At 38.0% G+C, this 17,400-nt stretch overlaps 1 pseudogene; it reads left to right on the plus strand.

The window, feature by feature from the left end:
• Positions 1 to 17,088: 17,088 nt before the first annotated feature.
• Positions 17,089 to 17,188, plus strand: LOC122111711 (annotated as a pseudogene).
• The last annotated feature ends 212 nt before the right edge of the window (positions 17,189 to 17,400 follow it).

Here is a 17,400-nt window from a genome sequence, read left to right on the forward strand (position 1 = left end):
GAGAAAACATAGAGGACTGTTTTCTCTCCAATGGAGTAATGGGTTTTGTTCTTGTTTCTTCCATTTTATATTCACCAGCTATCAAGTGTATCTCAGGACTGGAATATCCAGTTCAGACAAAGAGATCTCCCATTAGAAAATATTTGCTGCAGATGTAGGTGATTTATAACGTTAGACAATCTATTTAAGTCTGTTCAAAATTCTCCCCTACCCCAAACTGCCATCTTTGAACAGTTGGTTTGCTTTTCCCATACTGCTTTTGATTAACTATTTAAAATTTTGAGAGGTCATATTCATACTCTCTAGAGATTGCCGTTTGGTTGTGATTTTTGTGTGTTTGGTATTTGTTGTGTTTTTTTTTTTTAAATTTATTTTATTTTATTTGAGAACATACTGTACAGAGGGATTACAATTACATGGTCAGGATAATGCATATATTTCTTACCAAGCATTGCAGCCTCCTCCTTTGTTTACCCTTCACCTCCCTTCCCAGCCTCCCCCCTCCCCCCCACCCAATCATACCCCCTTCCCCACCTCCGACATTGTAAAGCTGGTTTTGACATGACATTTTGTACTTCTCATTGTTGCAACAGGTCCACCTGAATCCTTAAACGACTTGTTTGTCCCCATCTCCTCCACATGTTATACTGACATCAAATATAGTGAAAGTAGGGGTTACACTGTGGGGGAGGGACATACAAAGCAAGCAAGAAATAATCTTATAAATGCGTTAGAAACACATGCACGAAAGAAACAAAAACATTAAAATACATATTTGAGGGTTCGTTTTCCTAACATCACCTTCTCTGACTTTTTCCGCTTGACTCATACCTATACTAGATATTGCAAATAAGGGAAACCATGGGACCTGTTTCTTTGGGCCTGGCTTACTTCACTTAATATAATTTTTTCCAAGCCTTTCCATTTCCTAACAAATGGGGCAATGTCATTCTTTCTGATGGAGGCATAGAATTCCATTGTGTATATATACCACATTTTATTGATCCATTGATCTATTGAGGGGCATCTGGGTTGGTTCCATATCTTAGCTATGGTAAATAATGCTGCAATAAACATAGTTGTGCTGGTAGCTTTAGTGTGGTCTTTTTTGTAAACATTAGGGTAAATGCCCAAAAGTGGGATTGCTGGGTCATAGGGGAGCTCTATGTGGAGTCTTTTGAGGAACCTCCATACTGCTTTCCAAAGTGGTTGAACAAGTTTACATTCCCACCAACAATGAAGTAAGGTTCCTTTCTGTCCACATCCCCTCCAGCATCTGTTTTTGTTAGAGTTCTTGATTTTTGCTGTTCTAACTGGAGTGAGGTGATATCTCAATGTTGTTTTGATTTGCATTTCTTTTATGCCTAGGGATGTTGAACATTTCTTCATGTGTCTATTGGCCATCCTTCTTTCTTCTTCAGAGAAGCTTCTCTTTAAGTCTTTCGCCCACTTACTTATTGGGCAGTTGTTTCTTTGAGGATTTGTTGTTGGGTGGTTTAATTTTTTGAGTTCCAAGTATATTTTAGATATGAGACCCTTGTCCGTTGTATGGCTAGTAAAGATCTTCTCCCAGTCCGTGGGCTTTCTATTGATCTTGCTAGCTATGTCATTTGCCCTGCAGAAGCTCTGCAACCTTATACAATCCCATTTGTCCAACCTTTCTTTGATTTGTTGTGTTTCCGGGTCTCTATTCAGAAAATTTCGGCCTGAGCCAAGGAGACCCAGGGTTTCTCCTATTCCATCCTGTAATGTTTTCAGAGTGTCTGCTTTGAGTTCAAGGTCTTTGATCCATTTGGAGTTGATTCTGGTGCAGGGTGATATATAAGGATCTAGCTTTAGTTTTCTACATGTAGTTAACCTGTTTTGCCAGCACCATTTACTGAAGAGTCTGTCTGTCTTCCATTCTATTGTTTTAGCTCCCTTATCGAAGATTAGATGGCTATAGGTCTGTAGGTTCATTTCTGGGTTTTCAATTCTATTCCATTGGTCCTGAGGTCTGTTCTTATGCCAATACCAAGCTGTTTTGATTACTATGGCTTTATAGTAGAGTTTCAAATTTGGTATTGATATTCCTCCAGCAGTGTTCTTTCCGTTGAGGAGCGTTTTTGCTATTCGGGGTCTTTTATTGTTCCATATGAATTTTTGGATTGCCTCTTCTATTTCCTTGAAGAATGAGGGTGGAATTTTGATAGGTATTGCGTTGAATTTGTAGATAGCCTTGGGAAGTATTGCCATTTTCACGATGTTAATCTTTCCAATCCAGGAGCATGGGAGGTTTTGCCATTTTTTAAGTTCTGTGTTGATTTCCTTTTTCAAGATTTTAAAGTTTTCATCATAGAGGTCCTTCACTTCTTTAGTTAAGTTAATTCCTAGGTATTTTATTTTTTGTGGGGCTATTACAAATGGAGTTGCTTTCCTAATTTCAGCCACACTTTTCTCATTGTTGGCATACAGAAAAGCCATTGATTTTGGGGGGTTAATTTTATAACCTGCTACTTTGCCAAAGTTTTGAATCAGCTTGAGTAATTTGGGAGTGGAGTCTATGGGATTCTTTAAATACAAGATCATGTCATCTGCAAAGAGGGAGAGTTTTATTTCTTCTTTCCCTATTTGGATCCCCTTTATGTCTGCATCTTGTCTTATTGCTGTAGCTAGGCATTCTAATACTAGATTGAAGAGAAGTGGAGAGAGTGGGCATCCTTGTCTTGTTCCTGAGTTAAGGGGAAATGGCTTTAGTTTTTCACCATTGAGTAAAATGCTGGCTGTAGGTTTGTCATATACAGCCTTTATTGTATTGAGGAATGTTCCATGGATTCCTAATTTTTCCAAAACCTTCATCATAAAGGGGTGTTGGATCTTGTCGAATGCTTTTTCTGCGTCTATTGAGATAACCATGTGGTTCTTTTTTTTTTTTTTTTTAGTTTAATTTAATTTTATTTGTGAACATACTGTACAGAGGAGTTACAGTTATATGCGTAGGATAATACGTACATTTCTTTTTATTTATTTATTTATTTTATTTTATTTTATTTTATTTGAAAACATACTGTACAGAGGGGTTACAATTACATGGGCAGGAAAATGCATACATTTCTTACCAAGCATTGCAGCCTCCTCCTTTGTTTACCCTTCACCTCCCTTCCCAGCCTCCCCCCTCCCCCCCACCCAATCATACCCCCCGTCCATCCCCCCCACCGACATTGTAAAGCTGGTTTTGACATGATATTTTGTACTTCTCATTGTTGCAACAGGTCCACCTGAATCCTTAAACGACTTGTTTGTCCCCGTCTCCTCCACATGTTATACTGACATCAAATATAGTGAAAGCGGGGGTTACACTGTGGGGGAGGGACATACAAAGCAACAAAGAAATAATATTATAAATGCGTTAGAAACACATGCATGAATGAAACAAAAACATTAAAATACATATTTGTGGGTTCGTTTTCCTAACATCACATTCTCTGACTTTTTCCGCTTGACTCATACCTATACTAGATATTGCAAATAAGGGAAACCATGGGACCTATGTTTCTTTGGGCCTGGCTTACTTCACTTAATATAATTTTTTTCCAAGGGTTTCCATTTCCTAACAAATGGGGCAATGTCATTCTTTCTGATGGAGGCATAGAATTCCATTGTGTATATATACCACATCTTCTTGATCCATTCATCTACTGAGGGGCATCTGGGTTGGTTCCATATCTTAGCTATGGTAAATAATGCTGCAATAAACATAGTTGTGCTGGTAGCTTTAGTGTGGCCTTGTTTGTGGTCATTTGGGTAAATGCCCAAAAGTGGGATTGCTGGGTCATTGGGGAGCTCTATATGGAGTCTTTTGAGGAACCTCCATACTGCTTTCCAAAGTGGTTGAACAAGTTTACATTCCCACCAACAATGAAGTAAGGTTCCTTTCTGTCCACATCCCCTCCAGCATCTGTTGTTGTTAGAGTTCTTGATTTTTGCTGTTCTAACTGGAGTGAGGTGATATCTCAATGTTGTTTTGATTTGCATTTCTTTTATGCCTAGGGATGTTGAACATTTCTTCATGTGTCTATTGGCCATCCTTCTTTCTTCTTCAGAGAAGCTTCTCTTTAGGTCTTTCGCCCACTTACTTATTGGGCAGTTGTTTCTTTGAGGATTTGTTGTTGGGTGGTTTAATTTTTTGAGTTCCAAGTATATTTTAGATATGAGACCCTTGTCCGTTGTATGGCTAGTAAAGATCTTCTCCCAATCCGTGGGTTTTCTATTGATCTTGCTAGCTATGTCATTTGCCCTGCAGAAGCTCTGCAACCTTATACAATCCCATTTGTCCAACCTTTCTTTGATTTGTTGTGTTTCCGGGTCTCTATTCAGAAAATTTCGGCCTGAGCCGAGGAGACCCAGGGTTTCTCCTATTCCATCTGTAATGTTTTCAGAGTGCCTGCTTTGAGTTCAAGGTCTTTGATCCATTTGGAGTTGATTCTGGTGCAGGGTGATATATAAGGATCTAGCTTATTTTTCTACATGTAGTTAACCTGTTTTGCCAGCACCATTTACTTAAGAGGCTGTCTGTCTTCCATTCTATTGTTTTAGCTCCCTTATCGAATATTAGATGGCTATAGGTCTGTAGGTTCATTTCTGGGTTTTCAATTCTATTCCATTGGTCCTGAGGTCTGTTCTTATGCCAATACCAAGCTGTTTTGATTACTATGGCTTTATAGTAGAGTTTCAAATTTGGTATTGATATTCCTCCAGCAGTGTTCTTTCCGTTGAGGAGCGTTTTTGCTATTCGGGGTCTTTTATTGTTCCATATGAATTTTTGGATTGCCTCTTCTATTTTCTTGAAGAATGAGAGTGGAATTTTGATAGGTATTGCGTTGAATTTGTAGATAGCCTTGGGAAGTATTGCCATTTTCATGATGTTAATCTTTCCAATCCAGGAGCATGGGAGGTTTTGCCATTTTTTAAGTTCTGTGTTGATTTCCTTTTTCAAGATTTTAAAGTTTTCATCATAGAGGTCCTTCACTTCTTTAGTTAAGTTAATTCCTAGGTATTTTATTTTTTGTGGGGCTATTACAAATGGAGTTGCTTTCCTAATTTCAGCCACACTTTTCTCATTGTTGGCATACAGAAAAGCCATGGATTTTGGGGGGTTAATTTTATAACCTGCTACATTGCCAAAGTTTTGAATCAGCTTGAGTAATTTGGGAGTGGAGTCTATGGGATTCTTTAAATACAAGATCATGTCATCTGCAAAGAGGGAGAGTTTTATTTCTTCTTTCCCTATTTGGATCCCCTTTATGTCTGCATCTTGTCTTATTGCTGTAGCTAGGCATTCTAACACTAGATTGAAGAGAAGTGGAGAGAGTGGGCATCCTTGTCTTGTTCCTGAGTTAAGAGGAAATGGCTTTAGTTTTTCACCATTGAGTATAATGCTGGCTGTAGGTTTGTCATATACAGCCTTTATTGTACTGAGGAATGTTCCATGGATTCCTAATTTTTCCAAAACCTTCATCATAAAGGGGTGTTGGATCTTGTCGAATGCTTTTTCTGCGTCTATTGAGATAACCATGTGGTTCTTATTCTTGCTCCTGTTGATGTGATGAATAATATTAATTGATTTGCGTATATTGAACCAGCTTTGCATTCCTGAAATGAATCCTGTTTGATCGTGGTGTATGATTTTTTGGATGAATTGTTGAAGTCGGTTGGCCAAAATTTTGTTGAGAAGTTTTGCATCAATGTTCATCAAAGAAATGGGTCTATAGTTCTCTTTCTTTGATGAGTCCCTGCCTGGTTTTGGGATGAGGGTTATGATGGCTTCATAGAATGTGTTCGGTAGTGAGCTTTCTCTTCCAATTTCATTGAAGAGTTGGAGGAGAATTGGTGTGAGCTCTGCTTTGAAGGCCTTGTAAAATTCCGCTGTAAAACCATCTGGTCCTGGACTTTTCTTAGCTGGGAGGTCTCTTATTGCTGTTTCTATTTCAATGCTTGATATGGGCCTGTTAAGCTAGTTTAACTCATCTTGGTTTAGTTTTGGCATGTCAATATTTGCTAGGAAGAGGTCCATTTCTGTCAAGTTCTCAAACTTATTAGCATAAAGTTTTGAGAAGTATTCCTTTATAATGTTCTGAATCTTGGTTGTTTCCGTGGTGATGTTTCCATTCTCATTTCTGAGTTTATTAATTTGGGTGTGTTCTCTTCTTTTTCTGATAAGATTTGCTAAGGGTCTGTCAATTTTGTTAAGTTTTTCGAAGAACCAACTCTTTGTTTTGTTGATTCTTTCTATAGTTTTTTTGGATTCTAATTCATTTAATTCTGATTTAATTTTGATTATTTCTTTCCGTCTACTGGATTGGGGTTTATCTTGCTGCTCTTTTTCAAGGAGGTTTAGATGTGTCATTAAATTGTTAGTTTCAGATCTCTCCAATTTGTTGATGTAGGAGCTCAGAGCTATAAACTTGCCTCTGAGTACTGCCTTTGCTGTGTCCCAGAGGAGCTGGTATTTTGTGTGTTCATTTTTGTTGAATAGCATGAACATTTGAATTTCCTTTCTAATCTCTTCCATGACCCACTCATGATTCAGCAGTGTGTTGTTCAGCCTCCATGTGATACAGGACTTTCTTTGGTGGCTTTTGTTGTTGAGTTCTAATTTTATTCCCTTGTGGTCAGAGAGAATGCAAGGTATAACTTCAATGTTTCTGAATTTAGACAAGTTTGCTTTGTGGCCTAAAATGTGGTCTATTTTAGAAAACGTTCCATGTGCTGCTGAGAAAAACGTGTATTCTGATGCTGCTGGGTGAAATGTTCGGTAAATGTCTGTTAAGTCTAGTTGATCTATGCAGCTGTTTAGATCTGCGGTTTCGCTGTTGAGTTTTTGCCGAGTTGATCTATCTAGTGGGGAGAGTGGTGTGTTAAAATCCCCAACAATTAATGTCTTTGGATCTATATGGGATTTGAGGGAAAGTAGTGTTTCTTTGATAAATTTGGTTGCTCCATTGTTTGGCGAATAGATATTTAGAATTGTAATATCCTCCTGAAGGAGAGATCCTTTAATTAGTATGTAGCGACCTTCTTTATCTCTTTTCACGAATTTTAATTTGAAGTCTATTTTATCTGATATTAGGATTGCAACTCCCGCCTGTTTATGCGGTCCGTTTGCTTGGTAGATTTTGTTCCAGCCTTTAACATTGAAAATGTGTTTGTTTTTACGGGCAAGATGTGACTCCTGCAGGCAGCAGATAGAAGGGTCTTGTTTTTTAATCCAACTAGACAGTCTATGTCGCTTAATTGGAGAGTTCAGTCCGTTAACATTAAGAGATAGGACTGAGAGGTATTTGGGAGTTCCTGCCATGTTATCTACCTTCTTGGGGGCTGCAAAAACTGGGTTCTTCCTATGGTTCTTGGATTCTCAGTTTGGGTGCAGTTTCTTGGCCTTTATTGCGGTCTTGTTGGTTTTCTATGTGTAGGGCATCTTTAAGAATCTTCTGTAGGGCTGGTTTGGTGGAGATGTATTGTTTCAATTTTTCTTTGCTATGGAAGGTTTTTATTTGGCCTTCAGTTATGAAGGAGAGTTTAGCTGGGTACAGTATTCTTGGTTGATAGTTGTTTGTTTTTAGGGCATGGCATACATCATTCCAGTCTCTTCTTGCTTTGATTGTCTCTGCTGAGAAATCTGAGGTGATTCTAATTGGTTTCCCTTTATAAGTGATTACCCTTTTCTCTCTGACAGCTTTAAGGATCTTTTCCTTGTTCTGAGTTGATCCTGTGTGGATTATAATGTGGCGGTGGGATGTCCTATTCTGGTCTGGTCTATTTGGCTTCTTGTATCTGGACAGGCCTATCTTTTTGCATGTTTGGGAAGTTCTCTGCTAGGATCCTGTTAAACAAATTTCCTAGACCATTAACTTCTGTTTCTAGGTGCTCCTCTACACCCATTATCCTTAGATTAGGACTTCTGATGGTGTCTTCCAGGTGTTGGATAGATCTATCATATTTCTTGGACTTGTCTTGGATGGTTGTATGTTCTTTCTCTATAATATCTAGGCTGTCTTCAATCCCTGAGATTCGATCTTCTGCATGGTCTAACCTGCTGTCAAGACTCTCTACTTTGTTTTTTATCTCTTTTCCTTCTAGTTGGTCAGCTTTGATGGCTTCAAGTTCTTTGTTGAAGCTCTGTTTTAGGTCTTGTATGAAGTTCTTTACTTCCTTAATTTGGTGTTCAGTGTTTGTCCTCAAATCGCTTAGTTGATTGGTTATGGTTTCTTTGGGCTCCCATTCCTTCTGTTGGGTTCCATTCAGCATTCCCTTTGTGGTCTCCCTGACTTCCTTCAGCTCTTTGTTAATGGATTCCATGAATGCCTTTAGTGATCTTTGTGTGTTCTCTACCTGGTCTCTCAATTCCTGTATTACTCTTTGATTAGCTTCCTCCCGTTCGTGGGATTCCTGCAGATCTCTTTGAGTGTTCTCAGCCTGCTCACGCCATTCCTCCCTTTCTCTTTGAGAATTCTCAAGTTGTTCACGCAAATCCTGTATCAGTTTTTGAGTAGCTTCCTCACGCTTATGATATTCCTGTATAAACTTCTGGGATGCTTCCTCTCTCTCCCTATCACGCTCATACAGAGTCCTTTGTACGTTGTCAAACTTTTCATTTATCATGTTTGCCACCAGTGTTTGTAGAGCTGTTTGGGAACTCTCCTCTGGATTATTCATTATCTCTTCTAACCCCTGATTATCAAGATTGGGAATTGAGATACCCGAATTTGCCATTTTTCTTGTGTTTTTCCGGCTTACTCTGCCCATTTGAGATGAAGATAGCACCAGTTTTGTGCTAGAACACTATCTTAAGGCAACCATCAACCAAAGTTTGCATTTGTACAGTCAATAGTCTACAGATACAATCTAGTTCAACAGATACATCTATTCGACATCAAACAACTATATGTTAAAGGGCTTCGAACCGCAGAGAAGAATTTGGAAAACCAGAAATTATTAGGGTTAGGGAAAGATGTGGGTAAAAAATAGGAATAGATTGGTGTGGGGAGGCACAGGGAGAGTTAACTATGTCCTAATCACAATGCAGGAAATAGGTTGGTAGGATGCAAGTAGAGAGAGAGAGAAAAAGAAGAAAGGGAAAGGGGAATGAAAAGAGACCAGAAAAAAAAAGAAAAGTAAAAATTAATGTTATTTTAGAGATTAAAGGACCATCTATTTATAGAGGAATATGAATATGTTGAGAGAAAGGGAAGGACATAGAGGAGATGTGAAAAACTTTAAAAAAATGCTTAAAATATTATATAGGTATAAAGAGGTAGTACTGCTATTAATGAATTTAAGTCTCAGAGGTTTTGATTTGAGTAATAAGTTTGTGGATTAAGTGTGTACACAATGGGTGATAGGGTCTACTGGGTAACTACGGGTTTATCTGAGGATGTGCAGAACAAGAGTTAAGTTATATAAAGAAGAACAAAGAGGAAAAGATGGAAAGGATAGGAGAGTGAGAAGACATGATCAGAAATTCAGTAGAGCTAGACAAAAAACAAAAAGATAATTAAGAATGAAAGAAAAAGAGAAAGAAGACAAGAAAAGAAAGGAAAACACACATTCACGTATTCCTAAAATAAAAATTATAAGAGGAGAAAGAAAAAAAAAAAGTTAATGGAAAACAATTATTTTTTCAGAAGAGGCAAAAATTAAGGATTAATAAAAGTTTTAGAAAAGCAAAAAAAAATTTTTTATATATATAAGGTAACATAGGACGATAAAAAAAAAAAAAGAAAAGAAAAAAGAAAAGAAGAAGAAGAAAAAAAAAAAAAGTTCTTTGATTTTTTTTTTTTTTTTTTGGGAGGGGTGGGAAGAGTCCTGTATCTCCCTTTTGTCTGTAACCAGAGTGTGGTTGGAGTCTCTGGTCGGCTTGAGGTCCTGTGGCTTGATTGGTTTCTTAAGTCAGTTTGTTGGAACAGGCAGAAAAATGCTCTGCTTTACCCAAGATTTTGAGATTCCCCCTCCCAGGTTAGTTTACTGGGAGGGTGATCTGCTTTGAGAATCACAAAAGAGGGGGATGCAGTGATGAGGCTAGGTTCTGGGTAGAGTTGAGGCCTTTCAACAAACAGTAGCTTTTCCCTGGGGCTATTTTGTGAAAAAAAAAAAACTCACAGCACCCAGTCTGGAGCCATTCTCAGGGTTTCTGTTTTTCAATTGATTGTGGTGGCTGCTAGAGGGAGGGGCAGCCTCTGGCTCTGGTTACCGGGTGAGGAGAGCCACTCCAATGGCTGGCGCCTGAGCTGGGTGACTTTTCCCTGGATGGAACTGAGTCTGTGAGGTCACTTCGCCGTTAAGTTCTTGTGACCTGCTAAATGACTCGTTTTATTCCAAGGCCTGAGCTGGAGCTAGCCGCTCCTCCGAGCTTTGTCGGTATCCAAGATGGAGATCACCGGTGCTGGGGGGGGGAGGGGTGGCCTTTCCCTCCTCTGCTCCCTGGGAAGGAGTGAGAAAGTGGGGCTACTCACGCCGAGTCTTGGATCCTGGGTCGTCTCTGGTCTGCAAAGTGCAGGATGAAGTTGTCCGCTCCTTGTCGGTTCTTGCTGGTGTTGAGTAGAATCCGCTCGCCCGCTGCGTCTGGCTCCTTCGTCCCGGACTCTCTGTGTGAGCGCTCAGGTATGGCCGCGGCTGCAGTCGCCGCTGCGACCCTGCCGCCGCAGCAGCAGCTGCTGGCAGACGCTCAGATGTGTCTGCTTGGCTTCCCCTCTCTTGGCTAACTCTCTGTCCTGTGATGGCACACTTGGTGTGATTCTCTGGCTTGGGACTGTTCACTGGAACTCTGAAACTGTTTTCTATGCAAGAGCTTGTTCAGATTCCAGCTTCTCCTCCGCCATCTTCCCGGAACCTTTGTTGTGTTTTTAACTGAATTTCAAAAGGTTGTGGTAGTGTGTTACAATTAAATATGTCCTTGTAATTGTCCAGTGCTCCTGGATCAGAGTCACTCCTTCTATCATTCTCAACCAAACTCTTCTCCAAGATTTATTTCAGATTTACCACTTCCTTTATCACATGTGTACATTGAGTATTCTAGTTGTACTTGCCATTTTTTCATTTTTTCATTCATTCTATGTTTTTACTAATATTCTTCTCTGGTTTCAACTTCTTGATAGTCATTCTTTTAAACTGTCTGTTCATACTTTGACATGTTTATGTACATTCCATGGCATTTCAATCCTGCATATACTTGAACTGATATCAGCTTATATTTCCATAATTAATTCATCTGCAATAACAATTTGCAAGACTGGAGATGTGAAGCACCTAGACATGATTTAAGTCTTATCCATTTGGAAGATTAATCTCTAGTCAACAAGAAAGTTTAAAAATGGCTTAGAATGTTTTCCTAAATAGCAGTTTTTATAAATGGCTTCGTACAATGGTTTGTGATTATTTTATTTTATTTTATTTATTTTTTTTTTAAATTTTATTTTATTTTATTTGAGAACATACTGTACAGAGCGGTTACAATTACATGGGCAGGATAATGCATACATTTCTTACCAAGCATTGCAGCCTCCTCCTTTGTTTACCCTTCACCTCCCTTCCCAGCCTCCCCCCTCCCTCCCACCCAATCATACCCCCCCACCCCCCCCACCGACATTGTAAAGCTGGTTTTGACATGACATTTTGTACTTCTCATTGTTGCAACAGGTCCACCTGAATCCTTAAACGACTTGTTTGTCCCCATCTCCTCCACATGTTATACTGACATCAAATATAGTGAAAGCGGGGGTTACACTGTGGGGGAGGGACATACAAAGCAACAAAGAAATAATCTTATAAATGCGTTAGAAATACATGCATGAAAGAAACAAAAACATTAAAATACATATTTGAGGTTTCGTTTTCCTAACATCACATTATCTGACTTTTTCCGCTTGACTCATACCTATACTAGATATTGCAAATAAGGGAAACCATGGGACCTATGTTTCTTTGGGCCTGGCTTACTTCACTTAATATAATTTTTTCCAAGCCTTTCCATTTCCTAACAAATGGGGCAATGTCATTCTTTCTGATGGAGGCATAGAATTCCATTGTGTATATATACCACATCTTCTTGATCCATTCATCTACTGAGGGGCATCTGGGTTGGTTCCATGTCTTAGCTATGGTAAATAATGCTGCAATAAACATAGTTGTGCTGGTAGCTTTAGTGTGGCCTTGTTTGTGATCATTTGGGTAAATGCCCAAAAGTGGGATTGCTGGGTCATTGGGGAGCTCTATGTGGAGTCTTTTGAGGAACCTCCATACTGCTTTCCAAAGTGGTTGAACAAGTTTACATTCCCACCAACAATGAAGTAAGGTTCCTTTCTGTCCACATCCCCTCCAGCATCTGTTGTTGTTAGAGTTCTTGATTTTTGCTGTTCTAACTGGAGTGAGGTGATATCTCAATGTTGTTTTGATTTGCATTTTTTTATGGCTAGGGATGTTGAACATTTCTTCATGTGTCTATTGGCCATCCTTCTTTCTTCTTCAGAGAAGCTTCTCTTTAAGTCTTTCGCCCGCTTACTTATTGGGCAGTTGTTTCTTTGAGGATTTGTTGTTGGGTGGTTTAATTTTTTGAGTTCCAAGTATATTTTAGATATGAGACCCTTGTCCATTGTATGGCTAGTAAAGATCTTCTCCCAGTCCGTGGGCTTTCTATTGATCTTGCTAGCTATGTCATTTGCCCTGCAGAAGCTCTGCAACCTTATACAATCCCATTTGTCCAGCCTTTTTTGATTTGTTGTGTTTCCGGGTCTCTATTCAGAAAATTTCGGCCTGAGCCAAGGAGACACAGGGTTTCTCCTATTCCATCCTGTAATGTTTTCAGAGTGTCTGCTTTGAGTTCAAGGTCTTTGATCCATTTGGAGTTGATTCTGGTGCAGGGTGATATATAAGGATCTAGCTTTAGTTTTCTACATGTAGTTAACCAGTTTTGCCAGCACCATTTACTGAAGAGTCTGTCTGTCTTCCATTCTATTGTTTTAGCTCCCTTATTGAAGATTAGATGGCTATAGGTCTGTAGGTTCATTTCTGGGTTTTCAATTCTATTCCATTGGTCCTGAGGTCTGTTCTTATGCCAATACCAAGCTGTTTTGATTACTATGGCTTTATAGTAGAGTTTCAAATTTGGTATTGATATTCCTCCAGCCGTGTTCTTTCCGTTGAGGAGCGTTTTTGCTATTCGGGGTCTTTTATTGTTCCATATGAATTTTTGGATTGCCTCTTCTATTTCCTTGAAGAATGAGGGTGGAATTTTGATAGGTATTGCGTTGAATTTGTAGATTGCCTTGGGAAGTATTGCCATTTTCACGATGTTAATCTTTCCAATCCAGGAGCATGGGAGGTTTTGTCATTTTTTAAGTTCTGTGTTGATTTCCTTTTTCAAGATTTTAAAGTTTTCATCATAGAGGTCCTTCACTTCTTTAGTTAAGTTAATTCCTAGGTATTTTATTTTTTGTGGGGCTATTACAAATGGAGTTGCTTTCCTAACTTCAGCCACACTTTTCTCATTGTTGGCATACAGAAAAGCCATTGATTTTGGGGGGTTAATTTTATAACCTGCTACTTTGCCAAAGTTTTGAATCAGCTTGAGTAATTTGGGAGTGGAGTCTATGGGATTCTTTAAATACAAGATCATGTCATCTGCAAAGAGGGAGAGTTTTATTTCTTCTTTCCCTATTTGGATCCCCTTTATGTCTGCATCTTGTCTTATTGCTGTAGCTAGGCATTCTAACACTAGATTGAAGAGAAGTGGAGAGAGTGGGCATCCTTGTCTTGTCCCTGAGTTAAGAGGAAATGGCTTTAGTTTTTCACCATTGAGTATAGTGCTGGCTGTAGGTTTGTCATATACAGCCTTTATTGTATTGAGGAATGTTCCATGGATTCCTAATTTTTCCAAAACCTTCATCATAAAGGGGTGTTGGATCTTGTCGAATGCTTTTTCTGCGTCTATTGAGATAACCATGTGGTTTTTATTCTTGCTCCTGTTGATGTGATGAATAATATTAATTGATTTGCGTATATTGAACCAGCTTTGCATCCCTGAAATGAATCCTGTTTGATCGTGGTGTATGATTTTTTGGATGAATTGTTGAAGTCGGTTGGCCAAAATTTTGTTGAGAAGTTTTGCATCAATGTTCATCAAAGAAATGGGTCTATAGTTCTCTTTCTTTGATGAGTCCCTGCCTGGTTTTGGGATGAGGGTTATGATGGCTTCATAGAATGTGTTCGGTAGTGAGCTTTCTCTTTCAATTTCATTGAAGAGTTGGAGGAGAATTGGTGTGAGCTCTGCTTTGAAGGCCTTGTAAAATTCCGCTGTGAAACCATCTGGTCCTGGACTTTTCTTAGCTGGGAGGTCTCTTATTGCTGTTTCTATTTCAATGCTTGATATGGGCCTGTTAAGATAGTTTGCCTCATCTTGGTTTAGTTTTGGCATGTCAATATTTGCTAGGAAGAGGTGATTATTTTATTTTACATGGGATAATATTTTCTACTACCTATAACTTTTGGGAAAAGAAGAAAACGAAAATTTATTACTGTGGAGGAATATGATAGAAATAGAAGACAGATTTTATGTTTGTCACATTTCTAATGAGTACCCATATTCAAAACTTGAAGTCATCTTTCTTAAGGAAAACATCAATCAACATGATAAGGCAAATATCCGTGATCTTTTAAAATGTACCTTATTATTTGATGAAACTTAATTTATTAGCTAATGTTTAGGCTTGAAATATGGGAGACTGATCTATGTAACACATTTCTGGAAGGCATCTACTGAACAACACAAATGGAGGGGGCTACTATTTCTATAATTTAAGGAATGGTTGAACCTGTTTGGTATTAGTGCTGGATAATAAATCATCTCTATTGTAACTTGTTCCTTCCACTTGAAAAACTTGTAATGTCACTAAGTATCATCTACTCGTCAAATGTTATTTTGGAGAATGTTTCTTTAAAAAGTTTATTTGAGGGGCTGGGAAGGTGGCTCAGTGGTAAAGCACTTGCTTGCATGCATGAGGTCCTGTGTTCAATTCCCCAGCATCACATGACCAAAAAAAAATCTGGAAGTTGTGCTGTGACTCAAGTGGTAGAGTCCTAGCCTTAAGCTGAAGAGCTGAGGGACAGCGCCCAAGCCCAGAGATCAGGCCCCACACCCGGACCCCCTAAAAATTATTTGAAAAGGAATATATTTTCAGGAGATTAAATATAGGTTCCCATTGATTTGGGAATGACAACCTTTTTATACTACATAACCAAGTTTTACTGAAGTACTAGTGTTTTGAAGCACTAAGGATCTTCTCAATTAATGTTTTTCTGAATGATATTTGACTTCTAATTCAAGTTTTCCGAGACTTGGTAGACAAATTATGGATCTATCCTTCCAGGAACTATTTTTTGCCCTACTTATACTAGACTGAAATCTTTCATTAATCATTAGGAGAGGGGTATTAAAAATATTCTTGTGACATTTGTGATCATGTTCACTCATATGGGCTAGTCATCTGTAAATTGAAAGTGTGAATTACAGTAGTTTCTCTCAGATTTTGTGATCTCATCTTTCATTTTTAAGTTGCCTTGCATTTCACAATTGCTTACTGCTAAACCCTGTGTAATTGGGGCACTAAATTATTATAGGAAATGAGAAGTTAAGATGAGTCTTCAATTACTTTCTGTTGGCATGTTGCATGGGCCTAGGTGGGAAGACTTGCCCTTGTTATCTGATGATGCAGATAACTGGGACCTGGGATCCTAGGATGCGTGGGTCCTGTAGAATAATAATACCTTTTGGACATCATATCAGCAAAATTTGGGTATGATCAGAAATATTTAGAAAACCATTCTGGGCCAACGAGTTAAAACAATATACAGAGCAGCAGAGTAAAATCCCTTGCAGATTAGAGGAAAACAACATTGTTTTTTACCATGTGAATTCAGTAGACTAAGGACACTTAGAAGGTATCACAAGTTTATACCGAAGACATTGCATTGATACTTCTTAGATTCTAATATATATTCTAAACCTAATTATTTATATTCCAATCTATTTATTGTAATAAATATCAATTTATTTGTCAAATTATCGATTAATTCTAGTAAGTTTCATTGTGTGAAACATAAAATTAGCACATATAAATATAAAATATATAACTATATATAATATAAGGAAATGTTTTTCATTGTTCTGTTGTGGTTAGGGTATCAAAGGCAACTCTGTTTTACAGTATTATTCCATTATCTCTACCCCAGAGTTTGGTAGAGTTAGACCTAAAGCTTTAACATTTGTAGATTTACAGCCTAGAGGCAAGAGGAAACACTGTGATTAAAACATTACCAATTTAAGGCCTAATATCAAGGAGAACAATATGGACTTCTCCTGGAGCTATGGAAATATTTGGTGATAGAAATTCAGTAGTGTAAGTTCCTGCCTGGTTGGATGGTCAGGACATTAGGTAATCATGCATAAGAACAATTTTTTTTCACCTTCTTGGCTTTAGCTACTTTTGAAATGGTAGGTATAATAAACAATTATGATAAAATACTTTCTAGTCAGAACTGTTTATTTCTCTATGATCCCTTGTAACTAAGATTAGTTTTTTTCCAGTAAGATAATCTTTACTGTCAGGGTAAGATATTCTGTTTGGTCTGTTACTACATGGAAGAAGGGTAAAGGGTCAGTAGACATTTGTGCCAGTAAGACCTCATTTGGGAAATTTTAAGCTGCAAAAGTTTAGAAGTAGCACTTCAGCAAGGCTTACTTTGAATCCATTAGCTCCACAAAGCTAACTCAGTTGATAAATAAGTACTTGAAAAGCCATCTCTTTGAACCTAGCCATAAAGGCTTCAAAGTATGATCAAATTTAAAATGAAAAAGACTTAAAATAGTCATTGGCAAAAAAATGCAAGTTTGAGCAATCTACCAAACAATATGTTTTTCCACTATACACAGAATTTCAGAGAAATAAGATCAATAACATTGTTAGTAACAATAAGGTTTCCTTGCTACAAATAGGCAACCAAGGATATATGCCTGTATAAAGATTGCATCATTAACAACTTAAATTTACAGGATACTACATGCTTCAGCAGCACGTATACATAAATTACAACAATATAGAGATTGACATGCCACTTGGACAAGGATGATATGAAAATATGCGAATTATTCCATATTTTTCATTCTTCAGTTGCTAGAAATGAAAAACAGTTATTAAAAAGTTGATTACAAAAATATAAGTGTAACAACATATGTGATTCATATAATTAAAAGTTAGTTTGACATCAGTGTATTAAATCTTCAATTTAGAAAGGTCTTTACATAGCATAACCTTTACAAAACTTTTGAAATTAGATAACATTTTAATTTTATCCCAAAGAAATAAAATACTA

Source organism: Dipodomys spectabilis, unplaced genomic scaffold (assembly GCF_019054845.1).
Source record: "Dipodomys spectabilis isolate Male_0828 unplaced genomic scaffold, ASM1905484v1 ptg000086l, whole genome shotgun sequence".
Taxonomy (NCBI): Eukaryota; Metazoa; Chordata; class Mammalia; order Rodentia; family Heteromyidae; genus Dipodomys; species Dipodomys spectabilis.